Source organism: Corapipo altera, unplaced genomic scaffold, assembly GCF_003945725.1.
Source record: "Corapipo altera isolate COAL_440 unplaced genomic scaffold, ASM394572v1 48b, whole genome shotgun sequence".
In the NCBI taxonomy this organism is placed as follows: Eukaryota; Metazoa; Chordata; class Aves; order Passeriformes; family Pipridae; genus Corapipo; species Corapipo altera.
In genome coordinates, this window is record NW_020884884.1 from 14,488,950 (window position 1) to 14,501,685 (window position 12,736).

General features: G+C 46.1%; 1 long non-coding RNA gene across 1 annotated transcript; it reads right to left on the reverse strand.

The window, feature by feature from the left end:
- Positions 1–7,027: 7,027 nt before the first annotated feature.
- LOC113946430 lies at positions 7,028–12,353 on the reverse strand. Its single transcript, XR_003527427.1, has 3 exons — positions 12,283–12,353; positions 7,726–7,906; positions 7,028–7,412 (listed from the first exon to the last, which is right to left on the reverse strand). It is a non-coding gene; the product is annotated as an uncharacterized LOC113946430 (long non-coding RNA).
- Positions 12,354–12,736: the final 383 nt, after the last annotated feature.

Consider the following 12,736-nt stretch of genomic DNA (forward strand, 5'->3'; position numbering starts at 1 on the left):
ATATGCTGTTAGTGGTACGTGTGTGTGAGCAAGAGCACACGTGTGCAAGCCAGCATATGTGTTTGCAAGCGCGTCTCAAGGGCTGCAGTAACCACTCCTTTGGCCCACTGCCAGGAGTGAGACATCTTTCTCGCACACGCACGCTCTTGGCTTTTTGCTCACCCTTGCCCCCTTGCTGTTTTGTAAAGCCCCAGACCCATCTGACTCAACAGCTGAACTATCCAGAGGCCTGGAGCTGGAGATGTCCCTCCTCTTCAGCCGTGTTCACATCCAGCACTTTCCCAGTTCATGGAGGTACCAGCTTCTGACACCATTTCTGTCATCCCCATTTGGCTCAATTGTTCTTGTCAGCCCAGCTCAGACACACACACAAAAAGCCCAGCTTTCTGATTCATCTGCCATGGGTTCTGAGGAAAATGAATCTTCAGCTTTTGTTTTCTGAGGAAGGAGTGGGAACTGTTTACTCAGCGAGGCGATTAAGTCATTTTTTTTCTCCGTTTCACCGATAACAGAAAACCATTTCAAAGGAAAGGAGTGAGTTCAGATCTGGCCTCAGACAAAAGTTGAATGAACCCAGACAGGAATCAAAGGCAAACAAAGCTTATGGGTGGCTTGTCCATAATACTGATAAGTCCTGACCCAAGTTCTCTGCTGCCACAATCAGAAAGAGACTCTCCATTATGGATAGAGCTACAGTCTATGAATCCTGGCTCCTTGTTCCCTTTCCTGGCCACCCAACCTCAACCCCTCCCACTGCTACAACATGATTTCAGCAGTCCTGCTTCTCAGGAACCTGCTTCATACATTAGGTCAATTCTTCTCCTAGAGCTGGAAGGGGAGCTCTGGAGTCCTGCTCTGGTTTTTTGGCATCAGTATTTGGAAGAGCTTTTGTTCCACTCACTTAACCCAGCTGGGGATGTGGAGGCACCTAGGGATAAAGCAAAAAGTGTGGCTGACTTCATCCATACACGTTGCCCCTTCAAAACATAGACGCAGTGTCCTCAGGTCATGCCCAGCTCAATGCCATGTGGATCTGACATTGGGTACATCTCAGAAGGATGGAGGAAGTCTTTGACCCAAACTGAACCTACAGTAACATTGTGTCTGATGTAAGGTTTTTTTCGCCTCAAAGCTTTGTCTGATCTTAAAGTTCTTCACCATTTGACATTTACTCATTTCAGCAAATGCAGCCAGAGTGCACCAGACACTGGGCGGCTGCTTAGGAAGATGAGCAGAGGCTTGTTGCCTTTCTTGCTGCAGGACCCAGAGCAACCACTGCTGTTCAGTCATGAGGAGCAGCACCTGGGAGATGGCTGGTAGTGCCCAGTGCCTGATAGATTCAGCATTTCCAAAATTTTCTTGTCCACAATGGGTCAGTGATTCTAGGTGTGGCCCCAGCTCCCACATAGGCCTGTTCGTTCAGCAAAAAAAATCAGCAGAGGTTGCAGAGCCATGGAGAATGTATTTACAAAAACCTGTGTTGCTAAGCAGACATGCAACTGTGATTGACACCAGTGGAAGTCTCCTCCATTCCCCCTTGGCTCTGTTCCCAGATACAATGAGTTGGATTCAAGGAGCTGAAGGGCTCTGCTTCCAGATCTGCATCCAATAGAATAGGCGTGGGGGCAACCCATGGTCGTGTAACCCTCCAGGACTGGAAATGTCATCACTGACTTCACTGGGCACATTTCACTGCTCTCCAGAACCCCACAGAGCGACTCACTGACATCATTCCTATGGCTGGGCTTGGCAGAGGCAATGGGGATGAGGCCCACAACAGCCAGCAGGCCGGGGATGGACTTCATGGTTTCCATATGTTTGTTCTTTCTCAGGAGTCTACCTTTGCTGCTCAAAAGCTTCAAGTGCCCTCTTTAGCTCACCAGTGCAACAACTGTGACTGCTGCCACGTATGCAATTTCAACAGGTTCACAGCAAGACACCCTGGCTAAAGGGGAAACCAACTGCAAATCCTTTAGCAGATTCTGCTATAGGCAAAGGGAAATTAAATTAGTCATCCATGCACAGCCTTTCCTTTTTGTTGAGTTGGCTATGAAATGTAAGGTTTTCATCACTGCTGGGATACTTTCCACAATTCACAGCAGGATTTTAGATGTAGACACAGCTGTGCTTCCCCAAAGGTACCTGGACAGTGGGCAAGTGAGACATACAGGCACATGCCAAAGAATGGGCAGGGGAGAAAGGGAGAGGAGGAGAGACAGCTGGAGAAGCACAACAGCAGAGCACTGCTCCGAAAATGACCAGCAGAGAAAGAATAATGATCGCCATTATTAATTAACATCATCACATCCCATGCTGGTCCACAGCATCCATAAAGCAGACCAGGGGACACAGGAACCTTTCTCCCACTAATACTGCTTTCCAGAAGGAAGTTAGAAGAGCACAGATATGTGGATCAAAATATACACACACCTAACAACAGTGCTGCCCACAAAGAGCCAATAAAAGTGGCTGTGCATCTCAGCACTTCAAAGATAGAGAAAAATAAATGCTATAAGTAACATATCAAAAAGAATAAACATAACTTGTTCTAATGAGTAAGATAACTAGCTCCTCAAATAGACTAACAAGTTGATGTATGTGCACACTATCACTGAGGAAGGTGGGCTTGAAATGAGGAGAGCTTTCACAGCATTTTGGAAAGTGAGATGCTGAGGACTTCCACGCACAGTCTCAGTCCTGATACTATAAACAGAGCTTTACTTTCTCATGAAAAATATCAGTGGACTCCCTATCGATGAAGAGGAAAATCACAGGTCTGTTATCTCAGCCAAAAGATTGCACTTCCTACAGCCTAGTTTCTCCTGGCACTAGGATGTGCCATTGGGTTCAGCAAGGGAAAGTGCCAAATCTTGAATCATCAGGACTTCCTGTTCACTCCGCAATGACTCAGAAGATATCTTTCTAACTTCTACCCGCTTCTTGCTTCCCTTTTCACCATGCTGCTCATATTAGGTAAGGGTAGTCAGGCAGAAAATATTACACAGCCTGATTTCTGTTACCTGGTGTGTCAAACTAAAGCTCCCTTTTGGTTTCTTTTTTTCTCTTGCTTGTGCTAGTAGGCAAAAGACTTATTGGCAACTCTGCAACACATCTATGAGATTCATCAGTGCAAGATAATTTCTGGTACAAATTCTTTCCTGGGCAGAAGGCTGACATGTCTGGACTAGGTCTGGACTAGATCTTACCTGACATTTCTCAGCAAATTTTGTTGTTAGTTTATTAATTGAAAAAAATTTACTAGAAATTAACCTCTTTGTGGAAACTTAACAGGGCTGACAGACCACAAAAAGAGTCAAGGTTAGGTTTGCAAGACGGATGTGGGAGACCCAGATTCATAGTCTGCATCAAACGGACCAGAGAGACTGATTCATTACACTGCTGTGATTCCTCTGACAGGATGAGGCCTGTACTCAAATCACTCACCTAATGAGCACTGAATCCTTACACAACATGAAATAGCTCCTTGGGAAGAGGGAGAGCACCTCCACACAGAAACTTTCAGGATGGGGAAAATGTCTGGGACACTAAAGACTGAGTGTCCCAGTCTCAGATCTCAGTCCCTGCTTCAATCAAAGCAAATATTTAAGCAGGTCTCACTTAACAGCATCTTCAAAATACTTTGTGTCACACTGCCCATGGTGCTCTGGGTGGCCACTGCAGTGAGCTGTGCCTGGCAGATCTGACGTGAAGCACCGCTTATGTGTCCTTTCACTCAGGGGGATCGGTGAGGACAGCTGAGCTGCTCCCAAAGCACAGATCCAGTTGTTAAAGAGCTGAAGCAAAGCACTGAAACCCTACAGGGTAGTAAATGGTGACCACAGATGATACTAAAAACTGTCAGGGAAGCCAGCTGATGAGCCACCTCATTGCTGAGAAAAGAGTGGAACCCAAATCTCCTACAAAGTTTCCACCGGCACCCCAAAAAGCAGATGGGATTTCAGGTGCTTTAGGCTGCCCACTGGAGGCCCTTCTCCTCACAGGCCATGGACAGTTACTGTAGGCAGCACCCAGCGACCCTAAGCAAGTATTTTACCTTAATGTCCCCACAGACCCCATTGCCTAAGCTGGTAAGAAGCTGTCATCTCCAGGAAAACTGAGAAACAAGATAGACTGGAGCAAATAAAAGCCACACTGCACACCCACTCGTCTCCAGGAGAAATCACATGGTCAACAAGACAGATCCTGGTCATTCAGTCCTCAGTGTCTCAACACTCCTTATCGGGAGTGTACCCCCACCACCAACCACACTCGGATACCACCAACAATAACCCTGACTCCCAGTCAGCTACAACAGCCCAACAGGCCAAGACCTAAACAATAATCCCCTGGCATTTACCGAACTGTAGGAAGGATGCACTGACTACAAAGCTCAGACCTTGTGTCTTTTTTCTCTACCAACCTACATCTGACAGTGTAAGAGGCCACCTCTGGAGTTGGACACCAGCTGTAGGTTAGATTTGCATGAGAGGACCTCTCTCTGCTCTCTGCAGGGCCACAGAGCCTCTGCCTGCCTGCAGCTGCCCTGCGGTCAGGCACACATTTGCCATTGTGTGGGAAACTTGGCTGTCAGGAGAGCTTCGAAACCTACTCCCAGCTACTCTGTGGCAAAGCTGCTTTCTGGAGGAAGGAATTCCTCATTGCTAGCTGGTTGCCATAGGCTAAGGAGGGCTGTACCTTCCGGTGCTCCTCCTGCTCTTCCTCCCTACTCCTGGGTGCTAGTCCTCCCCCAGCCAGGGTGCAATCTCTTGCTGCTTTGCTTCAGGCGCAGCAGTTGCTGGGCTGCAGGACCAGCCCTCCCGAGTGCAGAAAGGCTCTGTGCAAGTCAGGTACCCCTGGCTCTGCCCTCCCCAGCCAGCCCTATCCTGCTCCAAAAGCCCTGTTGGTAGAGTGCCTCCTGGCTCCTAAGAAAGCATCCCCTCAGGAGCTGTTCCTAATTGGTGGTTTCCTCCTCTTTCTCTTATGGTGCTGAGTTTTGCTTCCTAGCTCACATTTTATAAGACTGTTTTTTAGTAGGCTGTGCAGACTGCCAGACCTGAGTCTACCTTCAAACTACTGGGAAAAAACATCCTGTCTGCAAACCAGAGGATAGATGGGGTTTTGTGTCTGGATGCAGGCTGGGCCAGTGGGCCTATTCAGAGGCCAATAAGAACTCTAAGCTTTGAGATTTCATGCCTTCAACAGTTTGAGTGGTGTCCAAGTATCACAGTGATGGGCGCTGCAGCCCAAAGAAGACAACCTGGGGCTGGTTTTCAACGTGCATTCCTGAGATCAGCTAACCCATGGCATAGTGTATGTGGTGGGTGTGAAGGGCAGCCTGAATATTACTCTCCCATAATTACTATATCCTTCTTCTCCAGGGATCACCAGCTAGAACAGGGAATAGATGAACCTGAAAACAGCACTGTCTGAAATGCAGACAGATTTTATTGCTGCACACCCCAGCTGTTGTGGAAGGAGTGACTACACACAGATAATTTGCCAGGACATGACAAACACACAGGAGGAGCCTTCTGCTGCATTCAGTAGGCCAGGCATAGAAGACAGAGGCTGGCAGATGCAGCATGGTCGCCTCCAACTGCCTTGGTCATTTCTGTCTCTGTCCTTCCCTTACAAACTTGCCTGGTCTCTGTTGAGAGCCAGGACACTGCTGTCTCCAAGGCTCCTTTGGCCCTTTCCTGCTACATGGGGACTTGAAGGGTGGTCTGGGCAGAAGAGTTGATATACTGAAGCTGAAAACCCATCACACAACAGAGGCAATTTGGCCTACCAGCATCTTTCTCTTTGCCCGGAGAGCAAGTCCTGGCTCTGGCAGGGCTGTCACAGCAGCAGGGCCTGTGGTGAGCTGCCACTTGTCTGAATAGCCAAACTCCATGCTCAGGGAGCAGGCAGGGATGGAGGAACATAGCTGTGGTTGATCAAAGCCACAAGCTATTCTCCGGGAGGAAGCCCAGGCTGAACTCTGCAGTTCCAGTCCCTGGGGGCAGACTGCCAAAAACAGTAAGCCAAAAAAGCCACACACAAGCAGAGACAAAATCTTCCTTCCTCCTTCCATTAGATTGTCTCCTTTGCCAGCTGCTCAGCTCCTCACCTCCAAATCCCCACCAGCTCCTGCATCTGAGCAAATATGCAAGTTATCAAACCTCACCTGCCTCTTTGCTCAGATCCAAACTAGGGAGTCATCACCCCTACCTGCACCCACCTCTCACCCTCATCGCAGTCCATTGCTGCTTGGAAAGTTTCCTCCTCTCCAAGGAGCCCACACACAGTGTGACTACTGAACTCCACACGTGGCTGGCAAGTCATGAGGGGATGTTTGTGCTCCCAATCCAATTTGCAGAAGCAACCAACATACCGTGAATTGTAAGTGTCAGATATCACAGGCACATCTCCAGCTGGATTTTCCATTCAGAGGGGAGGTATTGGTTCCAGAAATTGCAGCAAGTGCCTCCCAAGTGTAAGAAAAAAGAGTGACTGTCAGAGAAGGGTCAGGGCTTGATCCCCTGCCTCTATCCTTCCTCCTTGCTCACTTGTGAGCTGAGGATGGGTTGCTTGAAGTGCACCACCTATCCCTGCCTGCCAGTGAATATTCAGGCAGTCTATCTTGCATCTCTGAGCCTTTGATCCTATTTGCCTACAAATCCCCTTGGAGATAAGGGCAAAGGAGGGAGACCAGAGACAGGATTGTTTCTAGAGAGAATAGTGTGCCTTCTGCTTTCCCATGGAGAATCAGGAGTGCTGCATTCCTTCCAAGCCATTGGCCTTGTTGTGCTCCAGGGATGAGCCCCACCACGAAGCCTGGGCCCAAGGTCACAAAGAAAGAGCTCTCAACTCAACCCTGTGAACGGCAGAGCAGGGTGCATTTAGGTGTTTAATTAGGAATTATTGCTAATTATTGTATGCATTACAGCAGAACAGACAGGTTCCAGTGGAAATCATGGTTTGCAGACACAAACATACATACACAGAAGCTCATTCTTGCCACAGAACTTTATAGTCTAAAGAGGAGCAGATGTTGATGCAAAACATCATAGCAGGAAACAGACCAGAGACTGTCTCAGTTCAACCTGAGAGTAACACTCAGCTGTCAGGTAACGTGTAGGGAGAGAAAAACACTGGGGAGAAGCAGGGTCTGTAAAAGCAAGCAGATGAAGTACATGGGAGACTCAAGCAAAGAGACTCACTGGCACAAATCCCTAGCACCATGTATTCTTGCAACCACAAGACATCCTGATGAAAACACTCACAGAGAGAAAGACTTGTTGCTGTCCTTGGACACACAAGGGTGAACAGATATTCAATCAGATGAAGAAGTGACTGGTCCAAACTTCATCAAAGTAACTAATTTCTTTCACTCATCTGTAATTGGATTAAGCTGTACCGAACACAAGAAGCTGCAGAAGCCAAGAATTAAGCAAACAATTTTCTAAAAAGACTGGACAATGATGTGGATGAGAAGAAACAAAAAAGCATAACAATGATCACCAACAACGCTTTCAGAAAAGATGCTAAAATTTATATTCCTGGTCCCAATCCCATCTCTAATAGATAGGAACCAGAAAGTGATGGTAAGTGTTGAACAGATTATGTTACATCTGCCTGCTGCAAGGTTCTTGCACCTTCCCCTAAAGCATCTGGCAAAGGCATCAGAGAAAGCATCAGATAATCAGAGACAGGATATGGGAATAAATGGATTTTAGGGCTCACCCAGTTTTACCATTTCAAGGTTCCAGTGTTTCCAGGATCAAGATTGCAATCTCCATATTTGTGTATACAAAGTCCTTGCTGACATCAGTGAAGTGAAGCCATTTGAAGTAGCATTGCCAGTGTTTGTGATGGGTTGTGGATCTCATTATACTGGTCCTGTTTTAACTTAAAGCTCCAGAACCTGATGACAGATGATTAGGCGAGAAAAGTGTTATCTGCATAAGACAAGTTTCTAGTCCTCTTGTGTGTGGGAAAAACCAAAACTTATGATACTAATGCAACATGTTTTCTTCACTGCAGGGAAAAACTACAAAAAGCTATTTGAAGGCAACTCTAACGCTCAGAGGCAAAGAGAGAAAATGCAGCATTTATTCTTTTACAAAAACCCATGATTCTAGAGTTATCACAAATTTTTGTGGTCCAGCTTAAAATGTCTGAAACCTTGGGGCTTAGAATACTGAATTTAAGGCAATGCAAACTGCTTTAAGCTCCCTCATGTCTCAGTTCTTGCTAGCTTCTGTCAGACGCAAGGCTTCTGCTCAGCAGCTCTTCAGAAGCCCTCCTCTGCAGGGTCTGCATCCCCCCATGCTGCTGACTTCCTAGATTTCATCAGACATCCCATTCGAGTCAGTTTTTTGTAAAGCTCCAGCTCCCAGACTCACTCAATTATATGAAAACTTACATCATATAAGGGAAAGTTCCTACTCTTCCCAGCTGCCAGGAAAAGCTAGCAATGGAACCTGACTGCAACCTTAAAGCCCAATATTGAAGGCCTGAGAAAAACACTAGTATCTTCTTACACTACTGTGTAAGATGTTTATGATTTGAGAGATTCAGGTCTTGGACTGTGTATATGAAGTCCTTTTGCTGGCTACATTGCTCTCCCCACCCCTTTATTTTGAATGGGTCTCTCTTGCCTCCAGCCTGCTGCTGTGCACTCCTAAATTTACACCGTTGCTTCCTAAAAAGGCTAAAAGACTAAAAAGTGCTCCACAGCAGTATGGATTCTGGATAAAAAAGGAGATTGATGTTCCCTTGAACACCAAAACTCAGCCCAGCTCAGGCACTAATGGCATATCCTTAGCATGGTCCTGAGCTTTGTCACCACCGTGTTTGCCTCCCACCCTCTAGCTGAGCTCTGAGTCCCTCTCCCTTGTCTCAGGGCATAGCATCCCTTGGTGCCAGGGAGAGAAAACAGCTCTCCTCTTACTCCTCCCTTTCCTCCCTGGCTCCCTTGTCAGGTGGTAGCCAGAAGCTGGTAAAGGTTACAACTAATTTCCCACTGCTGCTGTAATTTTGGCTCTATAGCACAGCACCCTTTTGAGGCTGGGCTTTTAGAGCCCCAAAGGCTTTCCGACTGAAGATGTAGGGAGTTGGCCCTGAGGGTTGGGGCGTTCACAATTTGCATGGGAAGCAAGTTAGTGCTCAAACTCGGGCTCTGACCCAAGTTTAGCATACAATGTGAACGTGCCCACGTACTACAGTCTTGTCCTGGGGCCAGTGACTTACGGCATCATTTTGAAGGTGATCGCACCTCCTAACTTCATGTAACCTGCTCAGCGAGGGGTTTCCAGTGCATCCCTCACCCTGGTATACAGGTGTGTGAGATTTGCATCTGTGGCTGCTTCACACAGGCAGAGCTTTCCGGGGAAGGTATGTTTTCCAGTTCTTTCCTGTGCCAGTATTGCCGCCACCTGGAGATGAGAGGAATGGAGGGCACCCAGCCATTTCCTTACCTTCATCCCTCTGCCTCTTCTCAGCCACAAAGCACCTTCCTCTATTTCAGCTGGAGAGAAAGCTGGCAGCCTCCCAGTTCTCGTGGTTATGGTGTCCCAAGCGTGCAGCCTGTTGTGAGCCCTGCTCTGCAGAGGATGGGGCCCTTACGCTCTTGGTAAAAACACAGCTCCTGGGCACTGGGGGAGACTTTGGCAAAAGGAAATAACCTCCACTCAGTGCACTCACAGTCCTCCGCCTTCTGGAAGGAGCAACTTGCCCTGGGCTTTCCTGTCCTTTTTAGTTTAGAATTTAAGCTGCAGATCTGTGCGAATGAATACAGGCTTGTGTGTTCGGCAGAGCTGTAAAGGAGAAGGGATTTTTTCATGTATTTTATGGCACTGTCTGGGTACAGAGATGGGAGGGAGCTTATACGCTGCATGTGCACGTGCACATTTTCATGTTGTCTGCACGTGTGTGCATGCATATGTGCATTTCCATATTGCGTCTAATAGGCTCTTTGTTTCTCCAGAGAAGAAGGAAAAGGAAATCCGCATGTAATGAATCCATTTATTTTATGGAGCTCCCCTGGAGAGGGGCCGGGGAGCACGATTTATGCAAAAAATCAGGCAGCTGCTGTTGGGAGGGGGACATCAATCTGGTTTTGATTTTCATTCATAAGTGGAGGTGGCCACACAAGCCAAGGCCTCATAAACTCCCCATAGAGGAGAGTGGCCCGTTGGTGTGAGGCTGTCAGAGCCTATTTGGCCCGTTAGTATCGAGCTGCTCTCCTCTGCATCCGACTAATTCCCGCCCTGTTGTTCTGCTTTCTTAGGATGTGTTTCCCCATGCTGAGGCCTCCCATTAGAAGAGAGAGGCAGAGCTGTACAAGGGGCACAGACTGAAATCTTTGTATTGAAGGGCAAAAAAGCCCTTTACAGAGCATTTGCACTTTATACCACAATTCGGTGTATAATGTATACTATTAAAAAAAAAAACAAAAACAACTACAACAAAAAGTAACATGACTTGTATGCTACAGTCCAGTCCGTCTCTGCCATTTATAAAAACAGAGGGAGTGAGATGGGATGGAAGAAATGGCCTGGAAACTATATACCACTTATCAGTCTTTTTTCCATCTCTGCCATTTTGCATAATTATTGTCAGGACTGTGAGTGCAAAGGGACAGTGGAGTGGTTCCTGGTGGGGGAGAGATGCCTTAATGGAGCAGAGCTCTTGACAGAATTCTGTTTTATTATCTGATTCTTCATAGATTAAGAGTCCATGGAGTTTATCCATCAATAGCATAAGAGAAAACTGCCCATAGCATACCATAACTCACTCTGTGACTGTCCCATATGACAAGAAAATTGCATTTGGCTTCCTAATGATCTCCCCCCGCTGTCTGTGCATGGCATAGCTAATATGCAAAGAATCTAACTCAAAATCTAACTCAGGGTCTGTATTCTTCAAAATAATCTTGTGCTTGTCCAGCAGAGGTAGGCAGGTAAGTGGACAGACATATATCAATTCAGGAAACCAAGAATGAAAACTAGTCTTTCCTGAAAACTGTCCTCACATGCTACTAGCAATTAATTACTGGACAAAGTTATTAATTTTTGTATTTTTCTGGCTCTATGTAATTTGGGTCCCTATAAAGCACATAAATTCTCTAGTTCTCAACATTGAATGATATTTTTAGATCCCTCAGATACATGTTGTCCTTTCAGAGAACAGACAACACTTGACTGTTGACACTGAACTTTAAAAGGCTTTTCCTTGGCAGAACTAAGGCCCAGTAGAGGGTCAGTGACAAAAATTTGGAAGAAGAGGTGTGGTTCACTTACCACTCCCTAAAATGCCCAAACCACCTTGCAGAAGAAGGATTCATTTTGAGAACTACAAAAAGGAAGCTGGCTCATTTGCATGTAACTCATTTGTTGATTTTCCAGGTAGTCTTTCCGTGGCTTTCTGAGAACTTCATTTGGCACCAGCTTATAAGTCAAAGGTGTTTATGTTATGCTGCCAGCAATACAGCCCCTGGCATCACACTGCTTTTTCATCACCAAACATTCTGAACCTCCTGTTCCCAAGTATCTGGAAGGGAAAAAAAAAAAAGATGCCTTGAAGATACAAAGGCCAAGTATGCACTGATGTGAAATGCTGACTTTAGAGAAGCAGCCACAAGGAATGGGGTTTTTTTTTCTGAAAACAGTGGGATCAGGGCCTCTCCCTGAATCCAAAGGTGGTACGTCAATTGGGCCATCAGTTTTCAGGCTAAAAGAAAGAGCTGCTTTTACAGGCCACACTGGAAAAACAGTCTTATCTGTGCAGGAATGGATCAGGTTACAGAGCTTCCACCAGCAGTAACTTTCAAGCATAAAGTTGGACCCATTTCCCAATGTTGTTTTGAAAGAAACATAATTGCTTACTAAGTCTCAGAACTACTAGCCCTATAGCAGAGACTAATATTAGCTGAAAGGCCTCAAATTTACAGGAAAATGCCATTGTCCACACTTGCCCCTTGAGAATCCGCAATTCAATGACTTTACTCTGTTTGAGAGACAAAACTAAGTTCCAACAACCAAAACACTGTGCAAGACAGGTGAGTAGCTAAACGTAAACAGATCACCTTAATGCTCTTCTGTTTTACATTTTTCTTCCTTGGATATAAACACAAGTGTCTTTAGTAGCATTGCAAAGGACATTTAGAATTAGGGAAATGTTGAACTGATCTATCTCTCCACCTTCTGCATGTTTGCACATTCACTTATTACGTGCACATGTTTCAAGTCATTTTATGAACTGAACATCTTATGAAATCTTAGTTGAATGATACTGTACCTATCAAAGTATTTCAATGGTCCCTTCAGCTACAACTTGTGCAACTCTTAATTTTAATGTGTTCCATCTTCATACAGACCTATAGGGAAGAGAGGCACAATTATACACCATAGCCAGTTAAGTCCCTGAGGAACTCAAAGACTAAGGCTTGTCCCACACTGCAAAGCTCACCCAGCCAAAGAGGACTGCTGATGTAACTGTGCCAGCAAAACTTCTCATGCAGATGTCTCCAAACTGATGCACTCTATAGTGTCCTCATTTTTATCACTCAGTAAACAAGGAAATGGTCCTAGGCTGGGAAAAGGAGGCAGTAAACAATGCCCAGTCTAGCAGTAAGACTTCTAGACATGCAGACCATATTCCCCCTAGTGTCTCTGCCAATGTAGCTATGCTGCTGATCATATGGTTATTAAGCTATTATTTCTCAAATAAAAACACACAGACCATAAGTAGG